We start from the raw sequence: 17,126 nt of genomic DNA, 5'->3' as shown, positions 1-17,126 counted from the left end.
TGGCAAACGAGCCACATCCGATTCAATTAAATGTCTCATTCAAAAGAGCTCCGAGCGAGGGTCCTGGGAGCGCTGTGAAGTGAATGGGCTGGTCGTGCGGCTCGCGATGACAGTTTGAAAGATTAGTGTGAGCCGACGCCTGAAATATTACCGTTTAATGGGGGACATCGAGGCTGCATCCGGGATCCCTGTTTTTAGGTTTTTTTTTTTAATTATTATTATTATTATTACTGTGTGTGGGTTTAAGAGAGAGTTCTGGAGGAAGGAAAAAAACAAAAACAAAACCTGGCATTTCCTCTGCAAACGAGGCGGTTAAGATTTATCACCTATTTTGGGCTATGGTTCCCAGGGCTGACAAATAGGCCTGTGGGTCAGGTGTCATGAAAAGGGGAAGAAAGAAAGCCTCCCTATTCGGCCGAAGTGACTTCTCCACTCCCTATACCCTCGGTGAATCTGGTAATAATTTCCCTTGGCTCTAAAACAGGCCTTAGCGTTGCCAGAGAGAGTAAATCTAGGCAGAATTGAAATTGGGGCGACCCACGCTGGTCTCCACAGAGAAATATCCAAGAGCAATTGCTAACTTTTATTTGTAGTCCTCACTTTCTGAGTAAAACTTTTTGTTTTCTTTAAATAGAAGTTGCAGTGGTTGGGGGTGGGGAGGTACGAAACTTGATTCTCCAGCCTCACTAGGGACACATCTTCCTTCCCAAGGGCGGCTGACCCAACCTGGCCGCCTCTCTAAGCCGCACTTTGGCCAAACGAGCAGGACAAACAAACAGCCCTCAGCCTAGAGAAAAGGAGAGAGAAAGAGGCAGAGAGACAGAAAAGGAGGCAGAGAGGAGAGATCGAACATCTACCCATCTATTTCCTTGCCTTTTAAAGAATTAGGGCTTTAAGATGAGCCAAATTCCAGATGACTTGAGCGCATTCTCCGCGCATAAAATATTATTAATTGGAAAAAGCGATCGGCACAGCCCGAGCCGGCCCCCCTTTCCTGCAATCAGCAGGGCCCGCCGCAAAAGGTATATATGATTAATTGAAAGATAAGCTGGAACTATCACCGGGAATGTCATTAATGCGCCGGGGAGACGTCCATTGGAGACAGGCGGCGTTATCCGCGGCTTTATCTTCAACAACGCCTCGCTCTCCGCCCGCGCCGGGGAAACAGATGGGGGTTTCTGTCTGGGACGCTCGCCCCATGTTTATATTTTGGAAAGAAACGCAACTCGTGGGAGTCCCCGGCGGGCCCCCTGATAAATGAACATTAGCACTTTTTCGGACTACTGTATCAACAAAGGGGCTGCGGCGCGGCAATAATTGGCGAGAAAGCAAACAGAGGGCGGAGAGCGCGCCTCTGCTCTTCGTCCGGCTGATGGATGAGCAGCGGCGGCTGCGGGCCCGGCTCCCGGCCCTCAAGCCGGCTCCCCGGTCTGGCCGCGGGGCCCCTCCGCCGCCCTGGCTTCCTTCCGGGCCCGGGGTTGGGGGCGGGGGAAGACTCTGAGGGCTACCGCTCTCGTCCTTGGCTCCTGAAGACTCCAGGCGGCTTCCGGGCCCCGGATTTTTCCTGCCGCGGGACGCGCCTCGTTCAGGTGGCGCAGCGGGTATCAAATTCTCCTTTTGCCTCTGTTTCTAGAGCTTTCACTGGGTGAGCCACACGCTCTCACCTATGTCGTCGCTGATCTACTCATCTCGAGTACTGGGCAGAGGAGAAAGAGGCTCAGAGAGGTGAGGGGACTTGCTCAAGGTCACACAGATGGAAAGTGACAGAGTTAGGATTTGAGCACAGGACTCACTACAGAGTACTGAATGTTTTCTTTTACTGCACGTCGCTGCCTTCTCGAGCCACACCAACTGGAGAGGAAGCAAGACACTCCCCCTCCCCTATCCCCACCCCACCCACCCTCACTCCCGCAGCTGGAGCAGAGGACCAGGCTGATGCAGGGTTCCCCAAAAACCTTCATCAAGGAGTAGGGGCCTCCCGCAGTAAGAGCGGTTGAGAGAGAGAAAAAGAAGGAGAAATTTAAGATTCTTCCTCCTCCTCCCCCTCCTCTTCTTTTGGTAAGAGCTTCATTGAGATTTAAGAGGTGTAAATCACATACTGTACAATTCATCCCTCTAAAGTATACAATTCAATGATTTGTAGTAAAACCACGGAGCTGTGCAACCATCACTCAATTAATTTTAGGACATTTTCATCACTCCTAAAAGAGACCTGTAGGCTTTAGCCATCAACCCCAACCCTCTCCCCCATTTCCTACCTCCCCAGCTCTAGACAACCACAAGTCAGTCTCCGTTCTGTCTCTGTAGACTTGCCTCTTCTGGACAGTTCATTCAAATGGAATCATGTTGCCATTTCACTTAGCATAATGTTTTCAAGGTTCACCCATGTTGTAGCATGTACCAGTACTTTATTCTTTTTTGTGGTGGAATAATATTCTATTCTATGGATATACCATGTTTTCTTTCTGCATTCAGCAGTTGATGGACATTTGGGTTGTTTCTACCTTTTTTTTTTTTTTTGCTATTATGAATATTATGAATAGCAAACCCCCCAGCCCACTTTACCTAAAATCCAAAGCTTTAGAGGACTGAGGAATCTTCTTTCTCCTCCCTTGATAATTAACCTCATCCTTCCCCGAAGGCTGGCTTAGAAGGGCCCTGTGCTCTTCTGTTGCTGTCTTGAAATTCTTGGTAAGTTTTGAACAAGAAGCACCACATTTTCATTTTGCACAGGGCCCCCTCAAATTATGTAGCTGGTCCTGCTTTGGGGCAGTCTGAACAGAGCCCTAGAAATACTATCTTCATGTTCCCCTGTTATCTGTCTGGCTTTTGCCCTAGGATCAGCCTCTGCTAGCTAGCTAGGACAGGCAGGAAGTCCCCTGAAGTGCTTTGAGGGCTGTCTATTGAAAGTTGCTTGGCCATAGGAAGGTCCTGAGGCCCACAGAAGGGGGAGCAGGGAACAGATTTACCTGGCTGGGGGATATTGTGTATGTATATGTATGAGTGTTTGTCTTTGTGGAAGGGGGGAGGGTATGAGGGGAAAAGCTAAAAGAGTGGGCCAGAATGTCCCCCCAGCCTCCAAGTGACTCCACAGCCTAGTCACTGTTGGATGCTGGGCATGATTTCCTGTATTTCCTCACCCACACTGACTGGGTGCCTACCATGCACCAGAAGCTGGGATTGCACAGCCCAAGTCACACCAACCCTGAAGGAAGCTGACTTGTACCAGAAAGAGTACTGGACTATGCGCCAGTACTGGGTTCTGGTCTTGCCTCTCTCACTGATTGACTGACCCTGAGCACATCCTGTTTCCCTCTCTGGTCCCCAGTTCATGTTTTTCTTTTTGGAAGTATTAGGTATATACCAAAGGTATATACCAAAGGTCCCTCCCCAGCTGTGCTGTTCTGGGAAGCATCCCAGGTTGTTAAGTGGACTCACCTGGGCAGTGGATCCAGTGAAGAGGCATGTTGGTGGTTGTCTAACCTACAAAGTGAAACTGGTTAAGATAGGAATTAAGGTCCCTGCCAATTGTGATATTACACTATTTGAGGGAGTGTAGTATACATTTAAAATAAAGTGAAAGTGGTGTTAGAGAGAGGGAAATGGATTATTCTTGCACCAAACACATTTAATTCCAGATAGGTTAAAAATTTAAACCTAAGAATTGAAACACAAAAGTACTATAGATGATTAAGATAATAGTTTTGGAGTGTTTGTAATATTTGGGAGGGTGGATAAGGAGAACTAAAGACCTAGAAACCACAAAAGACAAATTATGTAAACCTGATGGCATAAAAAGAAACTTGTGTGCAGCAAAAACAAACAAACAAACAAACAAACAAACAAAAACAAAACATAAATAGAATCAAAGAGAAAAAATGTACAGGTTAACTGCTAGAAAGAATGACAACAAAAAACTTATTTCCACAATATGGAAAGAGTTCCCGTAAATCAATATGAAAATGACTCAAGAAAACAATTGAAAAATTGGCCAGGAGTAGCAGAACCTTGCTGATAAAATGAAAGTAAGAAAGAAAGGATGAAAGGGAAGCAGGAAGGCAAATTAAAACACAAAGAGGCAAATGTTTTCACTTATCAGATTGGCAAGGATAAAGTTTGATAATTACGCTGCTTAGTCACTTTTACATTGTTGATTGGAAATGCAAATTGATAAATCTCTTTGGAACAGCTTTGTACTATCAAAATGAAAAATGCATAAGCCCTTTGAACTAATATTTCCACTTCTAGGACTTTATTCTATAGGTAATGCATACAAGAACAGTACATTTTTTTATTAAAGGTTTATTTATCCATTTATTTGAGAGAGAGAGAAAGAGAGTGTAATGGAGAGGGGGGCAGAGAGAGAGGAAGAGAGAGAATCCTCAAGCAGACTCCCCGCTGAGCAGGGAGGCCCATGTGGGGCTCAATCCCAGGACCCTGAGATCATGACCTGAGCTGAAAACAAGAGTCAGATGTTTAACCAACTGAGCCACCCAGGAGCCCCAAGAAAAGTATTTGTGTTGCAGTTTTAATTTTTAAAGAATTTAAAAAAATTCTTTAAAAAGAATTTTTAAAAACCCCTATATATCTCTCTCGGGGGAATAGTTAAAGACAAGTTATATTCACCAGTAGAACAGAATAGTAGCAGCCACAAGAAAGAATTAGTTACATTTATATGGATTCTTTTTTTAAAAAATATTTTATTTGTTTATTTTATTTGTTTATTTTTATTTTTTTTAAAGATTTTATTTATTTATTTGACAGAGAGAGACACAGTGAGAGAGGGAACACAAGCAGGGGGAGTGGGAGAGGGAGAAGCAGGAAGCCTGACATGGGGCTCGATCCCAGGACCCTGGGATCATGACCTGAGCCAAAGGCAGACGCTCAACCGACTGAGCCACCCAGGGGCCCCTATTTGTTTATTTTAGAGAGAGAAAAAGAGAGAGAGAGAGAGAGAGAGAGAGTGCGGAGGGGAGAGGGAGGGGGAAAGAATCTCAAGCCGACTCTGTCCTGAACATGGAGCTCCCCCCACCCCCGCGGGGCTCAATCTCACCACCCTGAGATCGTGACCTGAGCTGAAATCAAGAGTCCAAGGCTTAGCCAACTGAGCCACCCAGGTGCCACTAGTTACATTTATATGTATTGTTATGGATATGTTTTGAGTACATTAAATATCAAACTGGGTTGCAGAATTTGTATTTTATATATGGGCATATGCGCATATATATAGTTATATGGAATTTTTTGGAAGGATAAACAAAATGGTAATGAAAGCTTCTGGGGAAGAGAACTGGGGGGGGTGGGATCAGGAATAAATGACATTTTCCACAGTACATCTTTTAAGACAATTTCCTTCTTTTGTTTTTTATTTACCATAAGCTTGTATTGCCTTAAAGAGATTTTAAAAACCACAATCAAGACAAGCCCCAAATGTAATGAATAAAGTGGTGCCTTTATAGAAGGGAAGAGACTTGGCTTGTGGACATATCTAGGCCAGTATCTCCTGTGGCACATGTTGAAAATGCACATTTCTGAGCCTCACTCCTCAACTTGGAGTTTACTAATCAAAGCTGTGTATAGTTTGAGATGGCAGCCCAAGTGACAGTCCAGTGAAATCTCAGCCCACACGAAGGGACTGGAGCTAAGCCATCAGCGGTAAGAAATCTGAGTGGGGTGGTCAGCAGAGCTCCAGAGAGAGGGGAGTGGGATGGATTTTGACCCACACTACCCAGGCACAGAGCAATGGTTCTGATAGCCACTCAGCAAATTTGCCCTCTTGATTTTCCCCTAACCTGTCCCAGCAACAGACCCACGTCTTGGGGTCACAGGGAATGCAGCCCCCTCCCATTACCCTGCACACTGGCTTGCTGGTTGAAGGTCCTATGGGTCTGTGGCTGAGTGGGACAGCAGATGAGGTTGGCTGGTAGACTTGGTAACCCCACCCAGGCCCTGTCCCCAGGCCAGCAGAAAAGTCTGGCCATTGCTAGTTTTCCTGGCCCCTGGTCGCCAGCCCACTGTCCATCTGTCTCTTGAGGGCCAGCCTCCAAACACCTTTCTGAATCTGCACCAGATCTGGAATCTGTCCTAACAAAGCCAAGTGACTCTTCCCTATCTTCCAGAGGGTGAAATGGAGATATTGCACACCTAGTTCCCCCAGAGGTGGGACCCTTGCAGTTACTGGTCCCAGACTGCCCGCGGAAGGGGAGTTGGGCCGGATGGAGCCCTGGAGCTATGGATTTGGTGGTGCATAAGTGGCCAGGCTTCGGACCTCTCAGGCCTTAGGGACCCTATGCCTGCTTAGCCTTTGGAGGCCTCCGCTTCCACCCTGGGCAGGTGTTGAGCCTTCCCACAGCAGCTCAGGGCCTCCACGTCTTTGCTCTAAGCGGGATAGTGAGCTGCCCGCGGAAGCCGGGGCACGTCATCCAGGACAACCTCCCTCCTGGTCCTGTGGCTTTCTATAGCGTGCTTCTGTGTTGCTTCTGTGGCCCTCCTTCCCTGAGAGTCCTCAAGGAGATGACAGCCACTCACACCACACATAAGCACCAGAAAAGTTCTGGGTGTTCGTTTTTCCTTGGTGTGTTAAACATATGACTAAAAACCAAAGAAAGCAAATCTGAACATTAAAGATAATCGCCCCTTCCAAAATATTTTCTGGGCTTGGACAGGGCATGCTCTTTCTTATCCCTACAATGGGGTGTACAAGCACCTCTGTTTTTGCTTTTGTTGGTTTCTTTAACAATTGCTTTATATTCACATCACCTAATATCCTAATTATATATTTTCAAAACCATGACAAAACCTGAAACAAACAGGTAAAAAAGGGTACAATGTAGTGTCCCATGCCTCTCCCCCAGCCACCCAGTTTCCTTCCCTAAAGGCAGAGTTGTTAGTGGGTTTATTTATTTTTAAAATCAACTTATTAAGTCAGACAGTAAGTACTTAGAACAAAATGAACACAGTTCAAGTGTACATACAGTTCGATGAGTCTTGACACATTGACAAGCCCCTGTAAGAACCGCCACAATCAAGATAGGAAAACAGTGGCATCGGCCCAGAAGGTTTCCTTCCGCCTCTTCTCAGTTAATTTCCATCCCCATTCAGGAGGTCACCAGCTTTTAAAAAAGTATATCCTTCTAGAGACATTTCCTGCAGATTTCAGTATTATTATACATTGGCGTTTTTTCTTTTCTAAGAGCATCTACATTTTTCTAAGAGCAACTCCTTTGTATTTTTGCCGCGGACAGTTTTCTGGTTAGTACCTTTGTGTAAGTCACTTTCTCATGCTTTGGCGGGGGCAGTATGTTTCTAAAATCGAATTTATCTTGCATCCGTAGATATGACCCGCTTTAAAACTCGTATTAGGATTTACCGGATTGGAGGGAGTCGTTTTCAAGCTTCCGTCGTCGTTTTCTGTTAATTTGGTGCCTTCTTCTGGGTGTTACTGTTGCTCCCCCCGCCTCCTCCCACGCCCCACCGCTGCAAACTGCTTTAGCGAAAACAGCGCGCAGAGGCTGAGAGCCCGGAGGCTCGAGTCCGTGCCTCAGGGTCCAGTCACTGAAGGTCACAGCTGGAAAAATCAGATGACATTTGAGTCAGATGGACGATGATTCGGAACACCACGAAGGGGAAGATGGATTTTCTAGGGAGGGTCCACACCTGCTTGGCGTGGGTGCAGCTTGGGGAGCGGCCTTGGAAGAAACCCTGGGCGTGGGCGCGCAAGGTTGGGAGAAGCCAAGCTGGGCCGGCCACCCGTTTTTGGGCAAAACGCTGGGGTCTAGCGAGGCCCAGGGCAGCGCGGCTTCCAGGAGGGAGAAGAGTCGCGCCCTGCTCTGTGCGGCGTCCCTGGCTCTGGCCGACACTCGGGCCGCGGCGCCCGGAGCTTCCACCCTGGGCTGCTGTGGCCTGGTCTGTGTTGAATTTCAGCTGGAAATTAAGGGAGCGATCGAACCTTCCTACGGCCTCCACCCTTCCTTCCTCGGCATCTTCCTTTCTCGTCTTGCCTTCTAACCTCTCCTGCGGAACCGCTGCGAGGTTTTCACGGTCCGGCGGAGCCCACTGCGAATGCTTAGATGGCAAATTACTGCATAGGAAAAAAACCATTCGAGTCTGTGCATTCGCCTCAATCAGTAGTTGTTGAGAGCATCCCCAGGGCGTGGGGGCCAGGGAACCCAGAGGCCAAAAGCTGCGGGATTCCAGAGCATATTCAGTGTCATCAGGGATATCGCCGAGGACATTCTACGGCCCCAGCCAATTGGCGAAACGCGGGAATTCAGACACAACATGAGCGCACGCTAAAGGGTTGTGTTGACACAGCTCCGTATTTTAAGTGAACACAGGACAATTGTAGACATTCAAGCCCTTAAAAGGATCACAATGGAGCATTTGCTTTGTAGACATGTGTGTGGAATACATTCCCAGCCACCAGTAACCCGCGTGAATGCGCTTACTGGTGCGCTTTAAATATGCTGAAACGACACAGGTACACATTCTCACACTTCAAGGGCACAGTCACTTCCTTTGTGTGTGTTTTAAGTGCACACGCTCAAAAAGTTTCAGAGGGTACAGAGGATGATCCTGTGAAATGCTCCTTCCTCCCCTCTCGGCCCCGCAGCTCTCCAGAGCTGTTGTTGGCACGCACGCATTTGTGCACCCTGCGTGTTAACGCGTCTGGGCTCTCCCTGCACCCCCACTGGACGTCGCCTGTGCAGACCCTCCGTTGTGTGTGGAAGGCTGTGGCCTTGTATCTATAGGTAGGGAACATCTTTTGTCTCTCGGCAAGAAGCTTTCCTCTGGGAAAGATAAAGTAATCGATAGGGTCTTTTAAATAGCTCCGCGTTTCCTGTCGGGAGAGGAGTATCAGCGCGCGCACCAAATCTGCTCTGGTATGTCACCTTATCTCCCGTCCCCGCTGTTGTCCCCAAACGCCGCCTGTCAAGGGAGACGCCACCCGCATTAGGACCCAGACTGGGGCCCTTCCGCTCGGGGTCACACGCAGCGCCCTTGGCCGGGCCCCGCCACCCCTTGGGGGTCTGGGAGGGAGAGGAGGGGGCCAGCGTGAAGGTGTGGGGGCCCAAAACTCCCAACCCCACCGAGAGGAAACTACAAGCTGAAATCGCGGGGTCTAGGGGAAGCCTTGAGATGCAAGACTCGCCTCCCCAGGAGAGGGGACTTCCTCTTTTTTTCCCCCCCCTAACTGCGAAAATAGTTCATCTGGGCTATAGGCTAGTGACAGCAGCGCTTTGGTGACTATGGGCGACCTTGCTTGACCGCCTCCGGAGGAAAATCAGGTTTAGTGGCCTCCAGGCAACTCGGGTCGGGTCCAGGAGCGAACTCCGGAGCCCTAAGGGTCAACGCGAGACCACCGAATCTGGCCACCATCCGAGCCTCCAGAGGCTTCACCTCTTCAGCCTGCAGCAAGCTGGGGTCGGAGCTGACTCCAGCCGGCCTGGGGCAGGGTGCAACCTGAGTTGCCGACCTCAGTGGACCTTCCCCTGGTGGATCCTTCCCTGCGGATCTTCTGCAAGCCCTGCGGTGCACAGAAGTGTTTCTAGGTGTGGGTAGACCCTGGGCCTCCCCTCATACCTAAACACTGTTAACCCAAATCTCCTCATTTTTCTGTTTCAATACTGAAGTCGGTTGCGTCCAGCTTAAAAAAAATTTTTTTTAAGAAAAATAGTCTAAACAACAATACCAAAAAGCTTTCAACCCCCTCCTCCTTCTCACCCAGAAGCATGCACACAACCACCAACCATCTGGGTAAGGTGGGATCCAGCCTCCCTTTATTTCCAGCTTCACCATGACCCACAGGGTTTCTTTCTCCTGGGAAGCTGGGGGTGGGGGGAATTACGTCTTGGCTTCAATACAGACTTGCTCCTTTCCAAGTTGCCCAGGATCATCTGGATTATTCCAACTGCTGAGAGAGGACCACCCACCAAAACACATCTAGGGGAAAATGCATGCCTTGGGAAAATTTGGGTTCTCATTTATCAGGGTTTATTTACCCAAATAGGAACTCCTGTGGGGAAATTAAGTAGGGGAAAACATCACCTTTCTCCCTCATAGGGAAGAGGCATTTCTGAATCTTCACATCCTTTAAGGCCCTGGTCTAGGCCTTCCTATTCTCTGTGCGCCTTTCCATATTATCTCAGCCTTAATCGAAAAAAATGAAAAAAATACTGAATTTCATTATTATCAATAAAAAAGTTTGGTGGCTGGGGAGGGGAGACTCTAGCTATGTTTTCTTACAGGGTGCTCTGTGTATCATGTGCTATGTTGAAACTAGCAGAATGTGAAGAGTACACTGCCATGCTATCTTTGAACCAATGGCTGGGTGTGCTTCATCTCTTGGTCATTGGAGTTCCTCTGATGACCTAGTTATTCAGTCCTGAATAGACTAGGAGACAGCCCTCCAACATGGGGAGGGCTGCCTCCCCCATTCTTCCAGGACAGGGGAACCTCATAGAGGGCTTCTTCTGAATGAACATTTTGGTGATTGATTTATTTCCTTTCTTCCGACAAATGTGTAGGGTGAGAGATGGGAAAGTTGGGACATTTAGAATTGAGAGTGGCTAGAACAGCCACGGTAGGAATCAGGTATGGACCCCCAGTATATTACCCTCTCCCTAGATGTGGCAGTCAACAGCTACAAGCTCTCAGCCCTTTTCCTAATGGAAAGCTGTACTTCCTGCTCGTGAGAAGGGGCACCAGGTGGCACTGGGAACAGTCCTCAGTCAGTTACAGGATCCTGAGCTTGGCAGTGACTCTGGGAGACCTTACTTGGAGTAAAAAAATGAGCTCTGTTTGTTCCTGTGACAGCCCCTGGGTTCACGTAAGCCCCTGACCCAGTCCAGCAGTGCACTTACTGAACATGAGTGTGTGGCTTTGTAGCCTTCCTAGTTTTGGGAAATGTTTTATTCCAGCATAACACAGAAGCGCACAAAATAAAAAAATGAGCACCCTTGTGAATTTTCACAATCTGAACAGAGCTGTGTAACTAGCGTCCGGTTCAAGAAGTGGAACATTACTGGGACCTAGAAGCCTCCTCCCTTTTCCTTGTAGAATTGCTATTCTGACTTCTAACAACATAGATTAGTTTTGCCTGTTTTTGAACTTCATACGTATCCAATCATACAGAATGTAGACTCTTCATGTCTGGCAGTTTTTACTCAATATATGCTTGTGAGATTCTTCTCCATTGTTTAGAGTTGTGGTTAGCTCCTTTTAACTTTTGTGCAACATTTCATTGGATGAATATACTGCTATTGACCCATTCTCTCTTGATCCACATTTGAATGGTTTCTAGGTTTTGACTGTTGTGAATAGTGAGTGCTACTACGAACACTTCAGCATGTGTCTTTTGGGGAACATATGCACACATTTTTATTGGGTATATATTTAGGAGTGGAATTGCTGGGCCACAGGATATTCATAAATGCAACTTTAGTAGATTCTACTCAATAGTCTGCTGATTTACAATTGTTGAACCAATTTATACTGGCAGTGTGTGAGGATTACAGTTGTTCTACGTCTTCATCAACACCTAGTATTGTCAGTTTTTAATTTTAAGCCATCCTGGTGGGAGTGTAAGGCTGTCTCAGTGTGCTTTTATTTTGCCTTTCCCTACCGACTAATGAGAATGAGCACCTTTTCCAATATTCATTGGCTTTTTGGATATCCTCTTTTGTGAAGTGCCCATTTCAATCTTTTGCCTTTTCTTACTGATTTGTGGGAATTCATTATATATTTGGATATGAATCCCTTGTTGGATATATGCTGATTTTGAGTATCATCTCCCAGTCTGTGGTTTCCATTTTTACTCTCCTAATGCCAGAGCACCTATTTTTGCCTCTGATCTAGTAATGTGTTTCTGACCTTGAGGTAGCAGCATAACTAGTTTTTATATCTGGGGTATTTGTGGCTGAGGTACCTTCTTGGACTCTGGGCAACCAGCCCTTCTGTCCATGGTAAATACCTTAGAGACAGAAGCTGGGTCTGATTCTGCTTGCTTTCCTCACAGATGCTAGAGCATCATCTTTTCTGTGAATGTTTCATCCATTAAATAGGGGAAACCCAATAGGAAGGACCCTTTGGAGCTGAATTCATGATCATATATCCCTTCTCGTAGGGCGAGGTCAAATATCTATGGAGCAGTTTCAGCAGAAGAATTTAAACTCGAGGAGTATTTCAAACATAGACAGTGTAAATGTAGCAGCCCAGCTGAGACCTCCTACCCCCTCTTAAGTCCCAGCCCAGCCCTGCCTCCCCCAGGGGTGTCTTCCCTGATTGCTACAACTCAGGAAGAGCCGCTGTCCCCTTGGAACAGGAGTGAAACACGAATGAACATAATTTTGAACATTCCTTCTAGAAAGCAATTGGGGAATTCTCACCTTAAGAATCTTTGCAAATACATACAGTGAAAACAGCATATTATAATTATTTTAAATTATTTTTATTATTTCCAAATGTCTGTAATCCATCTGTATCATTTTAAATCTATCACCTGCTTGCATCTTCTGACTGTTGATCTACTGAGATCTTAGTTTTGACTTGTTGATTTCTATGAGCTCTTTATATTAGTAAATAACCCTTTGTCATTTTATTTTATGCTACAGATACTTTTACCATTTTTCCATTTGTCTTCCTAAAACCTTCATTTGTATTTTTTAGGCGCCTGATGATTGTGTATAAAGGGGATACTCAAACATTGGTGAGGTTTTGATTCCCAACTGGGACCAGCCAAGGGTCAATGGCAGAGTGAAGACCGGGCAGCATAGTAGCTGCCCTGAGGCAGTGGGGATTCCAAAGGACAAAGGTCATTCCTACTCTGGCCTAGTAGAGCGTGAAGAGCCCATAAGTAGCTGACATTAGAGACTGGCAGAACTCAGAGGGCTGCCTTTCTTGAAATTTCCATCCCAGGCCCTGAGGCTGATGAAGATGGGATAGAGGTGGGGACAGAAGGAAATTCAGAGCAGGCAAATCAACAGAAAGAGGTGAGGAAAGAAGGGTCATGGGATTTGGGGAGCATCCAGAACAAAGGAGGGCATCAGAAGTGATAGGCAGTGGGGCGCCTGGGTGGCTCAGTTGGTTAAGCGACTGCCTTCGGCACAGGTCATGATCCTGGAGTCCCAGGAATGAGCCCCACATCGGGCTCCCTGCTCGGCACGGAGTCTGCTTCTCCCTCTGACCCTCCCCCCTCTCGTGTTCTCTTTCTCATTCTCTCTCTCTCTCAAATAAATAAATAAAATCTTTAAAAAAAAAAAGAAATGATAGGCAGTGAGTCATGTGGGCAATGATTTGAAGCTCAGGCTCTGGAGTAAGCTGCTTGAACCTCAATGTCCTCTTCTATAAAATGAGGATGTAACTCATACTTCCTCAAAAGATTATCATGTGGGAATGAAACCAGATAGTGTTGTAAATGATAGCCCCAGATTCTTAGCCACTCCTCCCATTGAGAGGTGAGGTCTATGTCCTTGCCCTTTGAATATGGGCAGGTTTGCCCCTGCTTTGACCGATATAACAATAAAATACATAGAGTGACACCATGTGACTTCCATAGCTAGGTCAGAAAAAGCCATGTAACTTCTTTCCTATTTGCTGGAGCACTTGCTCTTGGAACCATGAGCTACCACATAAGAAGTCTGCCTACCCTGAGGCCTCCATGCTGTGAGGAAGCTCAAACCACATGCAGAAGCCACGTATGGGCACAGTGGTTGACAGTTCCAGCTCAGCCAGCCTTCTAGTCATTCCAGCTTGGATGCCAGACCTGTGAGTGATGAAGCCTCCAGATGAATCCAGCACCAAGCTGGCCCAGTTTTCACAGCTAAAGCCCCAGACTTCATAGAGCAAAGACAAACCACTACTGCTGTGTCCCATCCAAATTCCTGACCCACAGAATCAGTGAACGTAATAAAATGTTTCTTTTTTCATACCACTGTGTTTTGGGACGGTTTGCTATGCAGCAGTAGATAACCAGAACACTGTTGGAGCAAAATGGCCCACATACTGTTTGCTTGGTACCAACTGCTTAATAAACAGTGGCTCTTGGCGGTCTTATTGGCAACAGAGTTGTCCCAGAGTGGAGAACAAATGGCGTAAGGGAGAGTAAGCAGAGAGGCCTGCTATAGGAACGTTGATCTGAGATGATCTTAGGCCTTCCGCCTGGACTGTGTCTTTATTTCGGCTCTAATCTCAGCTCTCCTTCCTCCCACCTTCAGAGTTTGAAACTACAAACAGCCACAGCCACAAAAGAAGAAAGTCAGAGGACCTTAGCATTTTCTTTTTGCACCCCCCTCCCCTTTAAAAAAATGCCTGGCGTGGCGTTTGCAAGGGCTGTAGGCTGGAGTGGAGCTTGGGGAATGTGGGTGGGGGGAGGGGAGCAGAGCTGGTGTGAGAAGCCATTTTGTTGCTTAAACTATACAACCATAGTATTACAGTAATCATAATACTAATCACGCAGAATAATAGCAACCCCTTGTGTCTGTGTGCTGCTTTTCAGTTTAAGTGTCTGTCTTCCCCTGTGCATTGCCTTGTCTTCTTCAGGCATTTGAGAGCAGATGATACATTCTTAGCTCACTTCTGGGCTGGCTGTACAACAAATTCCTGTGGATCGATAAATAGGAAACACATGGAGCAGTGACTTTATAGCAAATCCATGCCTCCTGCATAGGAAGGGGATCCTTTTGTGGCTGTGATTCAGATTTTCGGTGGAGCCAGTTCAAGTTCACCTGCTTGTCTCTCCCTCCGCAGGGACTCGGGGTCACATCTAAGCGACATTGCATCTTGGGGCTCAGACCTGCTGAAGAGAAAGCCCTGAATGTAGCAAACACTAGAATTTTAAGCGGCAGCAAACTGGCCTTTTACTCTTCCCTGGAGATGGTGTCCCAGCCCTAGCAGCAGCCTGGGGAGAGGGAGGGTTCGTGGAGAACTGGGCCTGGGCCCCTGTGCCAGATCTTATGGGGTTTCCATGGTGAGCACTGCCCAGCACTCCTGGGATCCCAGAGGCTTTTTCCTCCCTCTGAAGAATGGCAGGCAGAGCTGCATTGAGAGATTTTCCTCAACTTCGAGAACATCCGGACAGATGGCTCCTGCCAGCTCGGTGCGGTGCGCACACTCACCTCTCTTGCCCCTCACTCTGACCTTCTGCGGTGGGAAGGCTGCCCCAGACCTTCCAGCCCGCCCTTCTTCATTCTGCTTTGCTGTTTTCTCTCCTGGTTGCTTTTCCCAGAGAACCCAAGAGAGAGGGAGGGCGATTGAAAGAATCGAAGAGAAAAGAGAGATTGAGAGAGAGGAGATAGAGAGAGCGAGCCAGTGCCATCCAGGGAAAGGGAAGTTTCCGAGTCCGGGGAATGCTGGGGAATGCGCAGGGCTGGCCTGGGAGGGCTGCGGTGGGTGTGGGGAGAAGGAAGACTGCTCTCTCAGCCACAGGGAGACTGACAGCGGCCAGGTGTCAGGAGAGGAGAGTGGGCATCAGAGTATTAAAGGACATTTGGCTTTGATGAAAATGTTCATCTGCTTGTTTAACCATTGTGAGGAGGCCTTTCTTTTAATCAGCAAGATGTGGCTGAGTGGGGGGTGAAGTGAGCAGTCAGTCATTTTGTGTCAGAGGGAACTCGTGCGTGAAGCAGGGGAAGAGCACCGCGGAAGAATCTTCCAGGGGCTAACCTGTCTGTCACCAGCTTTGTGAGCCCCTGGGCCCTTCCTTCAGGTGTGACCTGGGAAGAGCAGCACCGCCACCTTCTCTGCTTGTCAGGAAAAATCACCCTGATCCCTGCCGTACCCCTGGCTCAAGACCCAACACAGAGGAAGAGCTCGGTCCACCTTAGCGTCTTCCTCCGACTACCCATCTCTTAACCTTCCTAGCCTCCTGTCCTTTTTTGTAAAATGGGGATAATCACACCTGTCAACTTCACTGCTGGTTGCGATGGTAGGAGGGCTCATTGCCTACAAAGGTGTTATAGGTGTGTGAGCAATAATTTTTCACTATTGACAATATATTTTTGAAGAAATTGCCCCCCCTTTAAACATTCAATTGCACATCGAATTATTTAAAAAGAAGTAAGAGAAAGCATATAGTAACGAAAACCAAAACCAAATAGACACAAGACCTCACCTTGAGGGAGAAACTTCCACCCAGATGTCCCAATGTCATCTCTTGGATGGTGGAAACAGAAATACCTATTGCATTCCCAAATAGGGATAGAGTCTGAGGGAGGGCTCTGGTCCCCCCAGGCGGGGCTCTCTTTGCTTTGGAGGGTAGACACAAGGCTAACTTTGGACAAGGCAGTCATTACCAAGGGATGGCCTGCTTTTTAGTTGTGGGGTCTGGAATCATCATTCAGTTAGTACTGAGAAAGAAGAGCAACCTTCCTCTGGGGTGAGATAGGGGAAGGCCTAAGTGTTTGGATTTCCTGTCTTCCACTTTTTGTCAGCACGATACTGGGTGGAGTCAGATCCTAGCCAGGAATCTGGCAGTGGGAAGTTGGCTAGAAGAGAATGACATCCCTCTGTATCTTTTTTTTATTTTTCAAGATTTTATTTATCTATTTGACAGAGAGACACAGCGAGAGAGGGAACACAAGCAGGGGGAGTGGGAAAGGGAGAAGCAGGCTTCCCGCCGAGCAGGGAGCCCGATGCGGGGCTCGATCCAAGGACCCTGGCATCATGACCTGAGCTGAAGGCAGACGCTTAATGACTGAGCCACCCAGGCGTCCCCATCCCTTTGTATCTTAGTTGGGTTTAGAATTCTCTTGGAGTTCTCGTGTATCACAGATTCTTGGACCCTACCTCACCAATCCTTATTTTGTAGGGCTCAGGCATCTGCGTTTTAAAACTAGCACCCCCGGGCTATTTTGATACACTGGTTTTCCCATCTGTACTTTGTCAGAGCTTCAATCTGAATATTCTAGAGCACTGCCTTATTCCAGGAGGTAACACACTTCTCATGGAGGAACCATGGGTTCCTGTTTCTAGATAGGGGAGCAACAAGGTAACCCTCGGGAAGCTTGCTTTTGGCTGCTGGCTAGGCTAGTGCAGTCCTGGGGTCAGCCAGCCAGCCCCTGGGGCTGATGGGGATCACATTTTTAAAAATGCAAACACTCTTCACTGGTGAATTGATTTGAATACTATCT

This window comes from Eumetopias jubatus, unplaced genomic scaffold, assembly GCF_037043125.1.
Source record: "Eumetopias jubatus isolate StellerSeaLion01/CBP00866 unplaced genomic scaffold, mEumJub1_p1.0 scaffold_5, whole genome shotgun sequence".
Lineage (NCBI taxonomy): Eukaryota > Metazoa > Chordata > Mammalia > Carnivora > Otariidae > Eumetopias > Eumetopias jubatus.
Note: the sequence above shows the minus strand (reverse complement) of the source record.